Source organism: Lagenorhynchus albirostris, chromosome 10 (genome assembly GCF_949774975.1).
Source record: "Lagenorhynchus albirostris chromosome 10, mLagAlb1.1, whole genome shotgun sequence".
Taxonomy (NCBI): Eukaryota; Metazoa; Chordata; class Mammalia; order Artiodactyla; family Delphinidae; genus Lagenorhynchus; species Lagenorhynchus albirostris.
The window spans coordinates 55,285,981-55,301,097 of NC_083104.1; the positions used below are offsets into that span (position 1 = coordinate 55,285,981).

At 40.4% G+C, this 15,117-nt stretch overlaps 1 pseudogene; it reads left to right on the plus strand.

Annotated features, from left to right (window-relative positions):
• Window positions 1-8,872: 8,872 nt before the first annotated feature.
• LOC132527880 (mitochondrial carrier homolog 1-like) lies at window positions 8,873-9,826 on the plus strand (annotated as a pseudogene).
• Window positions 9,827-15,117: the final 5,291 nt, after the last annotated feature.

A 15,117-nucleotide genomic window follows, 5' to 3' on the forward strand; every position in this document is an offset into this window, starting at 1 on the left:
AAAAAAAAAAATAGTTCTGAAGAACCTAAGGGCAGGACAGGAATAAAGATGCAAACATAGAGAATGGACTTGAAGACATGGGGAGGGGGAAGGGTAAGCTGGGACAAAGTGAGAGAGTGGCATGGACATATATACACTACCAAATGTAAAATAGATAGCTAGTGGGAAGTAGCCGCATAGTACAGGGAGATCAGCTCGGTGCTTTCTGTCTACCTAGAGGGGTGGTATAGGGAGGGTGGGAGGGAGACGCAAGAGGAAGGAGATATGGGGATGTATGTATATGTATAGCTGATTCACTTTGTTATACAGCAGAAACTAACACGCCATTGTAAAGCAATTATACTCCAATAAAGATGTTAAAAATAAAAATAAATAAAAAGGGATACCATCAAGAAAGTGGAAAAACAATGTATAGAATGGGAGAAGATAATTTCAAGTCATGTATCTGATAAAAATACTTGTATCTAGAATATATAAAGTACTCTTAAAATTCAATAATAAAAAGACAAATAACTCAATTGAAAAATGGGCAAAGGATCTGAATAGACATTTTCTCCAAATATATACTAATGGTCAGTAAGCACGCAAAAGATGTTCACCATTGTTAGCCATCAGGGAAAGCAAATCAAAGCCTCAATGTGATATCAATTCACACCTCCTACGATGGTCAAAATCAAGTGTTGCCAAGAATGTAGGGAAATTGAAACACTCATAGATTGCTAGTTGGAATGTAAAATGGTACAATCACTTTGGAAAACAGGTCAGCAGTCCCCCAAAAGGTTAAACATAGAGTTACCATATGACCCAGCAATATCACTCATAGGAAGACACCCAAGAAAATTGAAAATATGTCCACCAAAAACTTGTAAAATATACCAATGTTCCTAGCATCATTATAATAGCCAAAAAATAGAGAAAACCCTAATGTCCACCAACTGGTGAATGGATAAATAAAATGTGGTTTGTTCATACAAGAAAATGTTTCTTACAATAAAAAGAAACATAATGCTGACACACTCTGCAATATGGCTGAACCTTGAAAACATGCTAAGTGAAAGAAGCCTGTCTCATGTGATTCCATTTACGTGAAATTTTCAGAATAAGCAAATCCGTAGAGACAGAAAGTAAATTGGTGGTTACCAAGATCTGGGAGAGGGTTGGGGGGAAATGGGAAGTGACTTCTAATGGGAATAAGGCTTCTTTCTGAGATAATGAAAATGTTCTAAAACTTGACTGTGGTGACTGCACAACTTTGAATATACTTAAAACTATTGAATTGTACCTTTTAAATGAGAGAATTTTTTGTTATGTGAATTATATCTCAAGAAAGCTTTTTTTTTAAAGGATGAAGAAACTAAAGAATGCACCCTTGCCTTGGCTTTTCCTCTAATCCTATTTTCGTCTCTCAAGCCTATTCCCAGGATCATGCTTCGTAATGAACTAGCTGCACGCAAGCCCTGATTCAGGCTCTGCTTTCTGGAGAGAAGACAGGATGGAGATAGGTGCTGGTGAGTGAGTGAGTACTTTTCTCCTTGGAGAAAAAGTGAAAAGGTGGTACCACTACCAACATCGTCACCGGGGGAGTTGTACAAGGTTCTTTACCTGTTGTGCTTTCTTGCATTGATGGAATAAAGGGCAAACCCCAAATCCATCCCTATTTTCTCAGGGCCTTTCCTCACAAAGACTTTATGAATCAGGGTAAATATGATATCACTTATATGTGTAATCTAAAATATGACAAAGTTGGGGACTTCCCTAGTGGCTCAGTGGTTAAGAATCCACCTGCCAATGCAGGGGACATGGGTTCGATCCCTGGTCCAGGAAGATCCCACATGCCGTGGATCAACTAAGCCCGTGTGCCACAGCTACTAAGCCTGCACTCTAGAGCCAGCGAGCCACAACTACCGAAGCCCCTGGAGCCCATGCTCCGCAGCAAGAGAAACCACCGCAATGAGACACACCCGCAGGGCAACGAAGAATAGCCCCCGCTCGCCGCAACTTTCTGTTTCACCGCAACAGAAAGCCTGCGCGCAGCAACAAACACCCAACGCAGCCATAAATAAATAAAATTTTTTTTTAATGACACAATTTAACTTATCTACGAAACCAAAACAGACTCACAGACATAGAGAACAGACTTGTGGTTGCCAAAGGGGAGGGGGGTGGGGGAAGGGAAGGACTGGGAGTTTGGGATTAGCAGATGCAAACTAGTATATACAGGATGGATAAACGATAAGGTCCTACTGTATAGCACAGGAAACTATATTCAATATCTTGGGATAAACCATAATGGAAAATAATATGAAAAAGAATATATATATGTATAAATGAATCACTTTGCTGTACACCAGAAATTAACACAACATTGCAAATCAACTATACTTCAATAAGATTAAAAATTAAAAAAAAGAGGGCTTCCCTGGCGGCGCAGTGGTTGAGAGTCCGCCTGCCGATGCAGGGGACACGGGTTCGTGCCCCTGGTCTGGGAAGATCCCACATGAAGCGGAGCGGCTGGGCCCGTGAGCCATGGCCGCTGAGCCTGCGTGTGCGGAGCCTGTGCTCCGCAACAGGAGAGGCCACAACAGTGAGAGGCCCGCATACCACAAAAAGAAAAAAAAAAAAAAAAGAATTTGGTTAAGAAGATGTACTAACATTAATTTAGGGGTTTTTAAAATACTGGCATAGAAATAAATAGGAGATAATTTTCCCTCCGTCATCTCTAAAAGCCTTGAGTTCTGAGCCTGGACACCCTATTTTCAGGACACATCACTGTTTTTGTTGCAGAGCTGTCAGGCATTCAGACAACCGCCAGCTGCCAAAGCTTTCCTTGGGGGAAGGACAGGGAGATGAGAGAACCTATTCTAGGGAGGATAAGCAGGGATCTGGTCTGATTCTGGATCTAAGATGTACAGAATGTGCCTGCCTCCTGCACAGTCTAGAGCAGGAATCTGTAAACTTTTTCTGGCAAGCAGTATCTATTTTTTGGCTTTGTGGGCTACAAAGTCTCAGCCACAACTATTCATGTCTGTTCTTGTAGTGGGACGGCAGCCAAAAGCTGCTGTAGACAATAAAATGGAATGAGTGTGGCTGTGTTCCAATAAAACTTTATTTATGGAAACTGCCTTTCTTATCATAGAAATTTTAATTTCTTATCATTTTCATGTGTCATGAAACATTATTCCTGTTTTGATCTTTTTCAACCATTTAAAACTGTAAAACCATTGTCAGCTTGTGGGCCAAACAAAACCAGTAGTGAGAGAACTTCTAGGAGGGGGTAAGTAAGTGCCACTGCCCTTAGCAAAGCTGTAAACTGGGGACCAAAGAAAGGGCCCTGCGCTTGTGCTTGGTGTAAAGCAGGGCACTCGCTCCAGATGGACAATGCAGCCTGGGAAAGGGACCCCGACTTAGGAAATTATGTGTTTGCTGGGTAGGGGGGGAGGTGTCATGCACATACCTATGCAATGAATCCCAGATTTTTCTAGGATCCACAGTGAAGGAAGACATCACCCCAAGCTGACTTTGAATTATTTTCCTCCATGAAGAAAAGAGGCTTAAAATATACTTAATTTCCTTATTTCTTTTTAGATTTTATTGAAGTATAGTTGATTTACAATGTTGTGTTAATTTCTGCTGTACAGCAAAGTGACTCAGTTATACACACGCACACACACACACACACATATATATATATATTCTTTTTCATATTCTTTTCCATTATGGTTTGTCACAGAATATTGAATATAGTTCCCTGTGCTACTATATTGTTTTTAATTTGAAGTTTATAGCATCCAGTGCTAAAATAGTAATTTCAACTTTCTATATGTCCTCAGAAAAAGGCCTGTGTACCTGTTCCTGAAGGCTAGACCCTGGGGAATATCAGATCAGGGAGAGACTAGAATCTGAATCCAGAAACAGGAACTCTCAGGTCAAGAAAGTATTTAATAGCAACATAAAGTAACCTCTTTTTTTCTTCAGCTAAACTCTCTCATTGCCAGAGGACAGCCAACTTGTACCCTCTGAGAGTGGAAGCATAGCCTAAAGCTGTCTACCACAAGGGCAGACTTCCTTTGAAATCTAGAGCTTTATCTCAGGAATGCATATGAATTTGTATTCTCCTCTATAGCCCAGCTGTGTGTTTGTTTTAATATAAAAATAGCATGTTAAACTTTTTACCATCAAAGAAAACCGTTACTCCTTAAAGATGCATTGTGTTTACCCTGCAGCTTTGAGGGCCCCCAGGCAAGCCACCGCACTCCCCAGGGGCACACACACTGTATCCGAGGAGCAAAAAAACACACCAGGCTGCAGATTTTCAAGATTCCAGTCAGGCACTGGATACTCACTTTTCATTAACAGGGCATGATTGATATGGGTTTAGAGATTCCCATCTTCTGTTATAGGACACTGGTTCTCAAAGTGTGGCCCCAGGATCAGCTACAACACCACCTGGGGACTTGTTAGAAATGCAGATTCTCAGCTGCACCACAGAACCACTGAATCAGCAGGTCTGAGGGTGGAGCCCAGTGACCTGTATTTAATAAGTGCTCCAGGGGACTTTCATGCTCCTTCAAGTTTGAGAACTGCTTCTACAGTGGAAAGAGTTGGAAAGAGCCATAAAAACCTTTTAAAACTTCATTACTTCATCACTCAGCCATGAAAAAGAATGAAATCATGCAATTTGCAGCAACATGGATGGACATAGAGACTATCCACTTAACTGAAATAAGTCAAACAGACAAAGACAAATATCATATGATATCACCTATATGTGGAATCTTTAAAAAATGATATAAATGAACTTATTTACAAAACAGAAATAGACTCATAGACATAGAAAACAAACAAAATTATGGTTACCAAAGGGGATAGCGGAGGAGGGGGTTAGATCAATTAGGAGTTTGGAATTAGCAGATACACACTACTATATATAAAATAGATAAACAACAAGGACCTACTGCATAGCACAGGGAACTATATTCAATATCTTGTAATAACCTATAATGGAAAAGAATCTGAAAAAGACTATATATATAATAACTGAATATATACATATAACTGAATATATATAACTGAATCACTTTGCTGTATACCTGAAACTAACACAGTATTGTAAATTAACCATACTTCAATTTAAAAAATGGTAATTAAAAACAAGTTCACTGTGACTAATCTCTCCAATCTCTCTCTGCCTCCTCTTCCCCATCTGTAGAATCAGGGCACCACTTTGCTCTCAGGATTGCCTTGAGAATTAAATCAGATCTACCCAGACATCCAGAAAACATGACACAGCACCTGATGATCACAAATCCAGCATGAATTTTGTTTTCCTCCTTTCCCAGCTTGAACCAAATATTAAAACAGAGGTATGTAAGTACAACTGCAAGTAATGATCTATTTCCATGAGATGATATGAGAGATGTGGCTGAAACATTTCCCCAGGAGACACCTTCACCACATCCATCCCTTCCATCTACATTATTTGCATATTCCTGACGTTCAGCATATGAAATTTTAAAATCAAGTCATTATCAAATTGAAAACTATTTAGGCTAAAAAGTACTGGTGACAAATCAATTTTCCAGCAGCCTATGTTTTTCTTTGATTTTACGAGTTCCTTTGGGAGCATTCATTTATAAATTATCCAATTTAAAGGAGGAAAAATTCTCTGAAATACCAGCTTCAAAGCATAGCATATTGTAAAGGGCACCATTTCCTTATACATCCCAAATTGAGAAAAATCTTAAAGTTGCCTTCTGGTTTCCCACAAAATCACAGATTATACCCACTCGTCTTTATTCTCACTCTTCTTTCCTCATTTATTCAGGCAAACGGTTCAAAAAAACGTTGAATAGCTATCAAAATTCAGATATACAGAGAAAACAAATATGCAAACAAACAAACCAAAAAAATCCCTTTAAAATATGCATAGGGGAGTTACATAAGTGTGTTTCTCCAGTTTTCTTCTTTTTAATAATATTAGAATACTTTTGTACAGAATGCAGTGATCTACATGACATACATGTAAGTGTACATACACATGTGTTCCTACAAGCCTGCCCTCTCTCACAAACACATACACACAAATTCTACTTTCTACATAACAGATAGAATAAACCTTAAGAACACAGGCTCCCAAATGTTGAATTTTCAATTACTTGTGAAAGAATTAAATGGAAGTTTATGGATAAAAACTTGGCTCTGAAAATACCAGAATAACCCAGATAATTTTGGGGTTATGATTCAGGGGGTTATTTGGGGTGGGGACCTATTTTAGCTTACTTAAGAGAATACCCTGTTTTTAAATTTTTTCAAATTTTTTTTAGTACCACTACAGCCTCAAGTAGAAACCATTTATAAACCATTGGTTAACTGGTTAATTCTGAGTCCTTCCTTTAGAACAGTTTCCCAAAGGGCTTCCATGAGGCAATATCTTGCTGACCTGCTTCTGATGACTGTACACTCCTCTACAGAACTTGGACGCTGCATTTTCTTACATCATTTTGTCACTCACTGACATAATGTTCTCTATGTCTCAATCTATATGAGTTTATGGTATTTCAGAAGCAAAGTAGATTTGTCTAATTATTTGACTGAGATTGAAAAAGAGTAAACTTTCTAAACCTGGCATTTGGGATCTAATGGTGGTGAATATCCTTCTGGATTATTCTCGCACAGCACTGCACACTATCAAAGAATAAATCAAAGACTATCAGATAAAGAAGATGTGGCACATATATACAATGGAATATTACTCAGCCATAAAAAGAAATGAAATTGAGATATTTGTGATGAGGTGGATAGACCTAGAGTCTGTCATACAGAGTGAAGTAAGTCAGAAAGAGAAAGACAAATACCGTATGCTAAGACATATATATGGAATTTAAGAAACAAAAAAAATGTCATGAAGAACCTAGGGGTAAGACACAGGAATAAAGACACAGACCTACTGGAGAATGGACTTGAGGATATGGGGAGGGGGAAGGGTGAGCTGTGACAAAACGAGAGAGAGGCATGGACAAATATACACTAACAAATGTGAGGTAGATAGCTAGTGGGAAGCAGCCTCATAGCACAGGGATATCAGCTCGGTGCTTTGTGACCGCCTGGAGGGGTGGGATAGGGAGGGTGGGAGGGAGGGAGACGCAAGAGGGAAGAGATATGGGAACATATGTATATGTATAACTGATTCACTTTGTTATAAAGCAGAAACTAACACACCATTGTAAAGCAATTATACCCCAATAAAGATGTTAAAAAATTAAAAAAAAAAGAAGAAGAAGAAGGAGTAGGTGGAAAGAGGAAGGGAAAGTTTCTGTTGAGTTTATTTTCTTGGCAAGAGAAAACACAGCAGAGAAGGCATCATAGAATGGCTGAGGAGGAGGGAGCCCAAGGAATCTGGGTTTCTTAAGCACGAAAAGGTGGTGTGGTTCAGGTGGTTAGACTTACTGAGGATGGCAAACTACAACTCCAGGTTAGACAGAATGAGTTCATAAGTCTGAATGTGGTTGGTTAAAATAAGTCCTCTGTTCCTTCTAGAAAAAAGAGAAGACTCTGAAGACAGTTACATCCAATGAGGGAAATATTCTGGAGTCACTCAGTTATAGGTCCTTTAACATCTTTGGTTATGATGAAACACAGCATTCACGCATACACATTTGTACAACACTGACATTGAAATAATGTTGTTGAAATTTGGAGATAATATAGCATGCCAGTTAAGAGCTGGCATGAAATCAGACCACCTGGGTATCAGCCCCAGCTCTGACACTTATTGGCGGTTTGATGTTGGGAAGGATGGTGTAATCCCTCTCAGTTCTAGTTTCCTCATCTATGAAATGGGGGCAATAAAAGTACTCTTAGATATGATATAGTTATGAGGATTATATTAAAACATTTGTCCATATGTATTACTTAGTAAATGAAAGACATTTAAAATAGCTTCCCTGCTGTTGATGGATATACCCTGTCATTTTTCTATCTCTCCCAAGAGAAATTAAGATTCTAGGTTGGCAAGTGATACAAATATTCACCTAACACTGATTCATTCATTCAACGATTTGTGTTTGTGGAGTGCCTACCAGATAACCGGTCTGGTAGAACTCACAGTCTAATAGGAAACACAAATACACACGTAATTAAGAGGTCATGTTGGGAGGAGAATAAATAGGGCATAATGAGAAACAGGAATGGTTTATTTCACAAAGAAATTGTGACTGTCGAGGTAGATAATTCTTTAGGAATCTGAGATAAGGTAAGCTCAGCTATAAATAAGAGACACTTAGGTAAAATGTTCTGGGAATATACTCTCAGAGTTATAATGCCTGTCCAATTAGCAAATATTTTTGAGAACTTTCTTTTTGCTAGGAATTGCAGATACATGCATTTCTTCCTAACGTTAAATACATTTTACTGAAAAATTTTGCATCCTGTATTATGGGAAAATATAGGTTTGGAGGCAGTTCAATAAAAACTTCAGAAACTTTGGAATAGAACTTTAACACGCATACACTAATAATCTTAATAAAAATTATTAGCACAAGTAAATCTTTAGCATCATTTGAACCTACCCTCTTTCGCAAGCCCTATACCTTGGAGTTTGCTCTCCTGCCACACGTCCTCCTCAGAGGTGTAGGGCCTGAAGACATTTAATTTTAATAGAAGCCAGTTTCATCAAAATTAAAACCATAAGGTGGGCTCGCAGCAGTGCTGGGGATGGTAGGAGCAGGAGCTGGAACAGAGGCAGGGTCGAGGCCAGGCTCTGTACCCACCACCCACACATCCCCCCATGCATACCCGCGCCTCCCTGAGCATCCCAGTGCAACCTCGTGATTCCTTGCATATCCCCGCACATCCGCCACGCTCAGCCGACAGGATGGACAGCGCGTTGGGGGTCCTGGGCTCTGGAGACCAAGACCCCACCACCAAGCTCTTTTCATGGTGCTGGGCGCAGGAGTGACAGAGCTCAGTCACCAGCTGCTCTACATGGAGCTGCCCATCAGACGGGTCATAAGCCAATACCCACACCATTGAGACCAATGTGCTGGGGAGGAAGGTCCTCTACCCTCCGACCTTCTTCACCTATGCCAAGGACATTGTGCAAGTGGGTGGGAAGATAGGCTGTTCCGAGGCCTGAGCTGCTGGCTGACGTCCACTGCCCTCTCCACCATGACCCCGGGCAGCATGAAGAAGATTTTCTCTCCGGATGATATCGAGCAGGTTTCCAGCAAGGATGACACGAAGACTTCTCTGAAGACTGTGGTGAAGGAGACCTCCTACCTGATGATGATGCAGGGAATGTCCCACATATTGGGTCACCCCTTACGTGTCATCTCAATAGCTGCACGGTCCATTTTGTGGGACTGGAGACCAAGTACACTGGAGAGTTGAGCTCCATTGGGAAGATTTTCAAAGATGAGGGGCTGCTGGGACTCTTTGTCAGCTAAATCCCTCACATCCTGGAAGATGCGGTTTTCTTGCAGGGCTGTAACCTGCTGGCCACTTCCTCAGTGCCTACCTGGTGGATGACAGCTTCAGCCAGGCCCTGGCCATCCATTCCGAGCTACCCCACAGGGGTGGCAGTGGCATGCCGACCTACCCCTTCCTGCTGGTGGGCGATCTCATGGCTGCAGGCCGGGCTCCCCACTCACTCCCCAGAGTTCAAATCCGGATCCACTGCTGGAAGGACGTGAGTGGGCAGGGCAAGCCTTTCCATGGCTCCAGCCTGCCTTTCCACCACCAGGTGTCATCATGCTTTGCCCTGGAGTACCCCGAACCACCTCAAAAAACACTGTGTCTTAAACAACAAAGACCAAAGAACAAAGTATAGCACAGGGAAATATACTCAATATCTTGAATTAACTTTTAATGGAAAAGAATCTGAAAAAGAATACACAAATATATATAACTGAATCATTCTGCTGTACACTTGAAACTAACACAACATTGTAAATTAACTGTACTTCAATTTTTAAGAAAAGAAACACACACACACATAAACCCACACTATCTCAGCCTGGCCACCGTGAGTGAGGCCTGATCATCTCCAGGCACCTGTTACATGACCAACCCAGCAACACCTAGATGTGCTCCAGCCCAGGTGGGCTCTGGGTTCCACATTTGCCATGTGTCTGCACAGAAGCAGGGGATGGGTGGAAGTGAGCCTACACCCAGTGGCTTGGTCACTGTTAGACCTGAGGAAGCGGGGTGGCATTGAGGAATTGGGGCAGAATCTCCTTCCATTGCAGATTTGCTGAGTTTGCCTTGTGCTGGGGCCAGAGAATGGCTTGTGGAGGCCCAGGTCAAAAGGGCAAAGACTCAGGGGGTCCGGTACCACCCCCCATTCACACCCCTCGAGTTGGCCCCAGCTCTCATCCTTCAGCTCAGCTGGGAGCATCTCTCTCCTACTTTGTAAATAGGGTGTGATCCCCTTTCAGGAGGCCACCATCATGTCTGGGCACATGCTAGGAAGTCCTGGCTAGGTTCTGCTTTCATTTTTCTCAGCACTACTTTTCTGATAAGAAGAAGGCAGCACCTTCTGAATGGGACATCGTGTGACTGCTCAGAACGTGTCCCCCCTTCATCAGTTTCATGGTGTTGCCTCATGTGCAGGACCTGGTCACCCGTGCAGCTGTGAACACCCAGAAGTTAGGCAGATCAGGGTCTCTAGTCCTACCCAGTTTAAAAGTTCCTAATAAGACTTGACCTTTTCTCCCTCAAATAAATGTATTGGTGGTGATTTTCGGGAAAAAAACCCTACACTCTGAAGGGGATCAGAACATGCCACCCCCAAATATGCCATCCTGCTATATGGATTATTTTGAGCTGCATACACTTGAGGAATAGCAGGTGCAAGAAAGGGTCTCTGACCTCCCTCTTTCTACCTAAAAGCAGGACATACAATTTCAAATGAGAAAAGTGCTCTCCCTGCACCAGGAAGAAGAGAACATTCTTATCTCCAGACATGAAAAGTTGACACCACGATGAATCTGTGCAAACAAACCTACTAAAATAACCTTTATCTCCCATTAGTTTCCCCCACATATTTCCTAACTTTCCCACAATTTGGCAGCCCCAGCCCAGCCCCTTTTCCCTTTGTCATGTCTGGTCTCCACAGCGAACTGTTCTTTGTTAACATGGCATGTAAGTTTCCAGGTCTATCCCATCCTTACAATATCTCTTTCTTTTCTATGAAGGCTTTCATGCCACATAAAATATTAACATCAAGTAAAATTTGTATGTTTTTCCTCCTATTAATCTGTCTTTTGTCAGTTTAATTTACAAGCCTTATTACATAACCTAAGAAGACAGAAGAAAAGTCTTATCTTCCCTACAAATCCAATAGTACCTAGGATTCCACACCCACGATTTTTTTAAAACATGGGAAAATATCTTTGCAACATCTTTATCCACACTTGCAGTCTCTCCTAATAACTTAAAATAGTAGAAAGTTAGCAGTTCCTAAAGCTACTAAATCATCTGTTTCTTGCGTAAAGAAAGGTACACTGGCCAGAGTTTTAGGTGTTTTCCTTTATAAGGCTAAATTTTCTTCTTTAATTGTAAGAAAGCTTACATTGGATCATTTCAAAACATGAACCTGCTGGGGACTTCCCTGGTGGCACAGTGGTTAAGAATCTGCCTGCCAATGCAGGGGACACAGGTTCAAGCCCTGGTCTGGGAAGATCCCACATGTTGCAGAGCAACTAAGTCTGTGTACCACAACTGCTTAGCCTGCAGTCTAGAGACCGCGAGCCACAACTACTGAAGCCCACATGCCTAGAGCCTGTGCTTCGCAACAAGAGAAGCTGCTGCAATGAGAAGCCCGCGCACCGCCATGAAGAGTAGCCCCCACTTGCCGCAACTAGAGAAAACCCACGTGCAGCAACGAAGACCCAGTGCAGCCAAAAATAAATAAAATTTTTAAAAAACAAAAAAAACATGAACCTTCTGAGCCAACTCATATATGAATCAACACAACTTCCTTTTAAATGCCATCTTTCCATTATTTACAACCTTAAGAAACACACACTGCTTCGGAAAAAATCCTATGACCAGGTACAGGTCCCAAATCACAAATAATTCACAGTTTAGTAGGAAAGGTAGTCACACTCAAATCATACTGTCTTAAAATAACTACTTTATTAGAGAGAGAAAGAAGGGCTAGAAGAAATCATGGTACACAATGATGAAATTTCTGGAGCTAACTTTGAAAGATTTCTCAAGTTGTTTATGATAGAAGAAACACTGAAAAAAGAAGAAGAAGAAGAAAGAGAAGGAGAAGAAGAAGGAGAAGAAGAAGAAACATGTTGCTAGGCAGAAGGGAGTCTGGGAATACATTTCAAGAAGAAGCAACTGGAAATGCAAAGATGTAAGGTCCCTCCTCAGAGCACAGAAGAAGAAGGTCGCTCTATCTCTCTCGTCTCAACAATTTTTTGACATTTTATCCCTGACTCTTCCGGTTCTAATAATCATTGGGAAACTGTGGTCAGGCCTTATTTACTCAAACTCAACTTCTCCGTTTTCTTGTGAGGATGTTTTGGAGAGTGGAGGTGAACTGGGGTGAAGAAAACTGTCTCCAAGGCTGGATTTGGCTATTCTCCTAGGTGAGGACTGTGAACAATCTCTCATCCGGAGTGGGTGCAGGTCTTGGGAAAATAGCTCCACTGGTTTAGAAGATGGCTGTGTGCATGTGGGATGGCAGGAATGGAGACCACAAAAGGTGATTGATAAAATCCTCACCAGGAGACAAGGAGAGGATTTTAACTCAGTCCACTGAGGAACTGGGAAGATGCTGAGAATTCTGCTACAAGTGCTACATGATGATGATGGTGGTGAAAAAATGTTTTAATCGAATTTTTCCAGTTATTTGCTCTATAGTATCTAATGGAACCCTTCCCAGTAATCCCTAAAACATGCAATAAAACTCTTGATTTGTAGTTTCTTTGGAGGGAGGATCAGGAGATGTGCCACATGGGAGATGAAAAATTCCCATTCCCACATAATAGAAACAGAGTAAGAGAGAACATTTAAGAAGAGCTTTAGCGGGATGACATATTTAAATTCCTGAAATAAAAAGATTATCAACAAAGAATCCTATATCCAGCAAAATTATCCTTCAAAATTAAATAAATTAATAATAGTAATTTTATATATTATAATAATATATAATTTAAAATAATTTTAAAATATAATAATTATATATTATTATAATTATTATATGATTATTATATTAATATATAATAATTATATTATTATATAATATTAATATATAATGATATTGTATTTTATATAATTTTAAATATAATAATAATTAATTAATTAATTAAAATTAAATAAATATGAAATAAAAGAAGAGCTTTGGACTTCTTAAAACCATGACCTAGCTGTTGGAATCAGTCCTGTCTAGATTTTAAGGAACCAGGAGACTCCAGTTAACATTGAGTTAAACCTGTGATCTTTGTTTATGTTAACTTTTTTTTAATATAAATTTATTTATTTATTTTTTGGCTGCATTGGGTCCTCATTGCTGTATGAGGCCTTTCTCCAGTTGCACCGAGCAGGGGCCACTCTTCGCTGCAGTGTGTGGGTCTCTCATTGCGGTGGCTTCTCCCATTGCAGAGCACAGGCTCTAGGCAAGCGGGCTCAGTAGTTGTGGCTCGTGGGCTCCAGAGCACAGGCTCAGCAGTCGTGGCCCATGGGCCTAGCTGTTCCGAGGCATGTAGGATCCTCCTGGACCAGGGCTTGAACTCACATCCCCTGCATTGGCAGGTGGACTCCCAACCACTGTGCCATCAGGGAAGTCCTGTTTACGTTAACTTTTAATATCCTATGTTTATCCCTCCTGACAGCAATTTTATACACTTTTCACACAAAGACATTGACCTTTGGATGTGTTCCGTAGGCAACCAATTGCCCAAAAGGGACTAACAGGAGTCAATTTATTTTTAGTATGTGTTCCCAAAAGAAGACCTTTTGCCTTCAGGTAATGGTGATAAAGAAAGGAAGTGAGCAGAGAATCAGCTTTGTGTCCCCATCCATCCTCAAAGGGAAGGTACTTAAACTCAAGTTTATGGCTTTTTTAGTTTTGTATATTCAGCACTTAGTCCATTGCCTAGCTAGTAGCCTATATTGGCAATCAATTTAGCTCATGTGATTGTGGAATCTGGCAAGTCCAAAGTCTGCAAAGTAGGGCAGTGCCTGCAGACCTAGGAAGGAGTTGATGCTTCAGTTTGAGTCTGAAGGTGTCTCCTAGAAGAATTCTCTCTTCATTATTTTTTAACATTAATTTTTTTTAAAATTGAAGTATAGTTGGTTTACAATGTTGTGTTAGTTTCTGGTGTATAGCAAAGAATATATATATATATATATATATATATATATATATATATATATATATATATATATATATATGGTTTTTTTCAGATTCCTTTCCATCCTAGGTTATTACAAGATGTTGATTATAATTCCCTGTGCTATACAGTAGGACCATGTTGTTTACCCTTTTTATGTATAGTAATGTGTATCTGCTAATCCCAAACTCTGAATTTATCCCTCCTCCCCGCTTTCCCCTTTGGTAACCATAAAGAGTTTTTGGTTTGGGAGAGGCCAGTCTTTTTCTATTAAGGCCTTCAACTGATTGGATGAGGTGGACTCACGTTATAGAGGGTAATTGGCTTTACTTGCAGCCTACTGATTTAAATGTTAGGCTCATCAGAAAAATACCTTCACAGAAACATCTAGATAATGTTTAACCAAATAACTTGGCATTGTGGTCTAGCCAAGTTGACACATAAAACTAACCAGCACACCAATGAACCCCAGAAGCTCCATCCACGTGCCCATCCCAATCACGACTCTTTCCCCCCACCCCACACCCAGCAAGTAACCATTACCCTGATGATATAGTAATCATTTTTGTGTGTATTTTTTAAAAATAATTTTAGTGCATCCCTAGACATGGTAGTTTATTCTTGCCTATTCGTTTTAATTCAATATTCCTTGAAGATCTATTTTACTCCATAGAACCCAAACCATGTCTTTCTTTACATTTGATCTGTTGAAGAACTCAGGCCTTTGGATGTAAAGAATCACTCACATTCTGGTTATGGCTGATCAGATTCT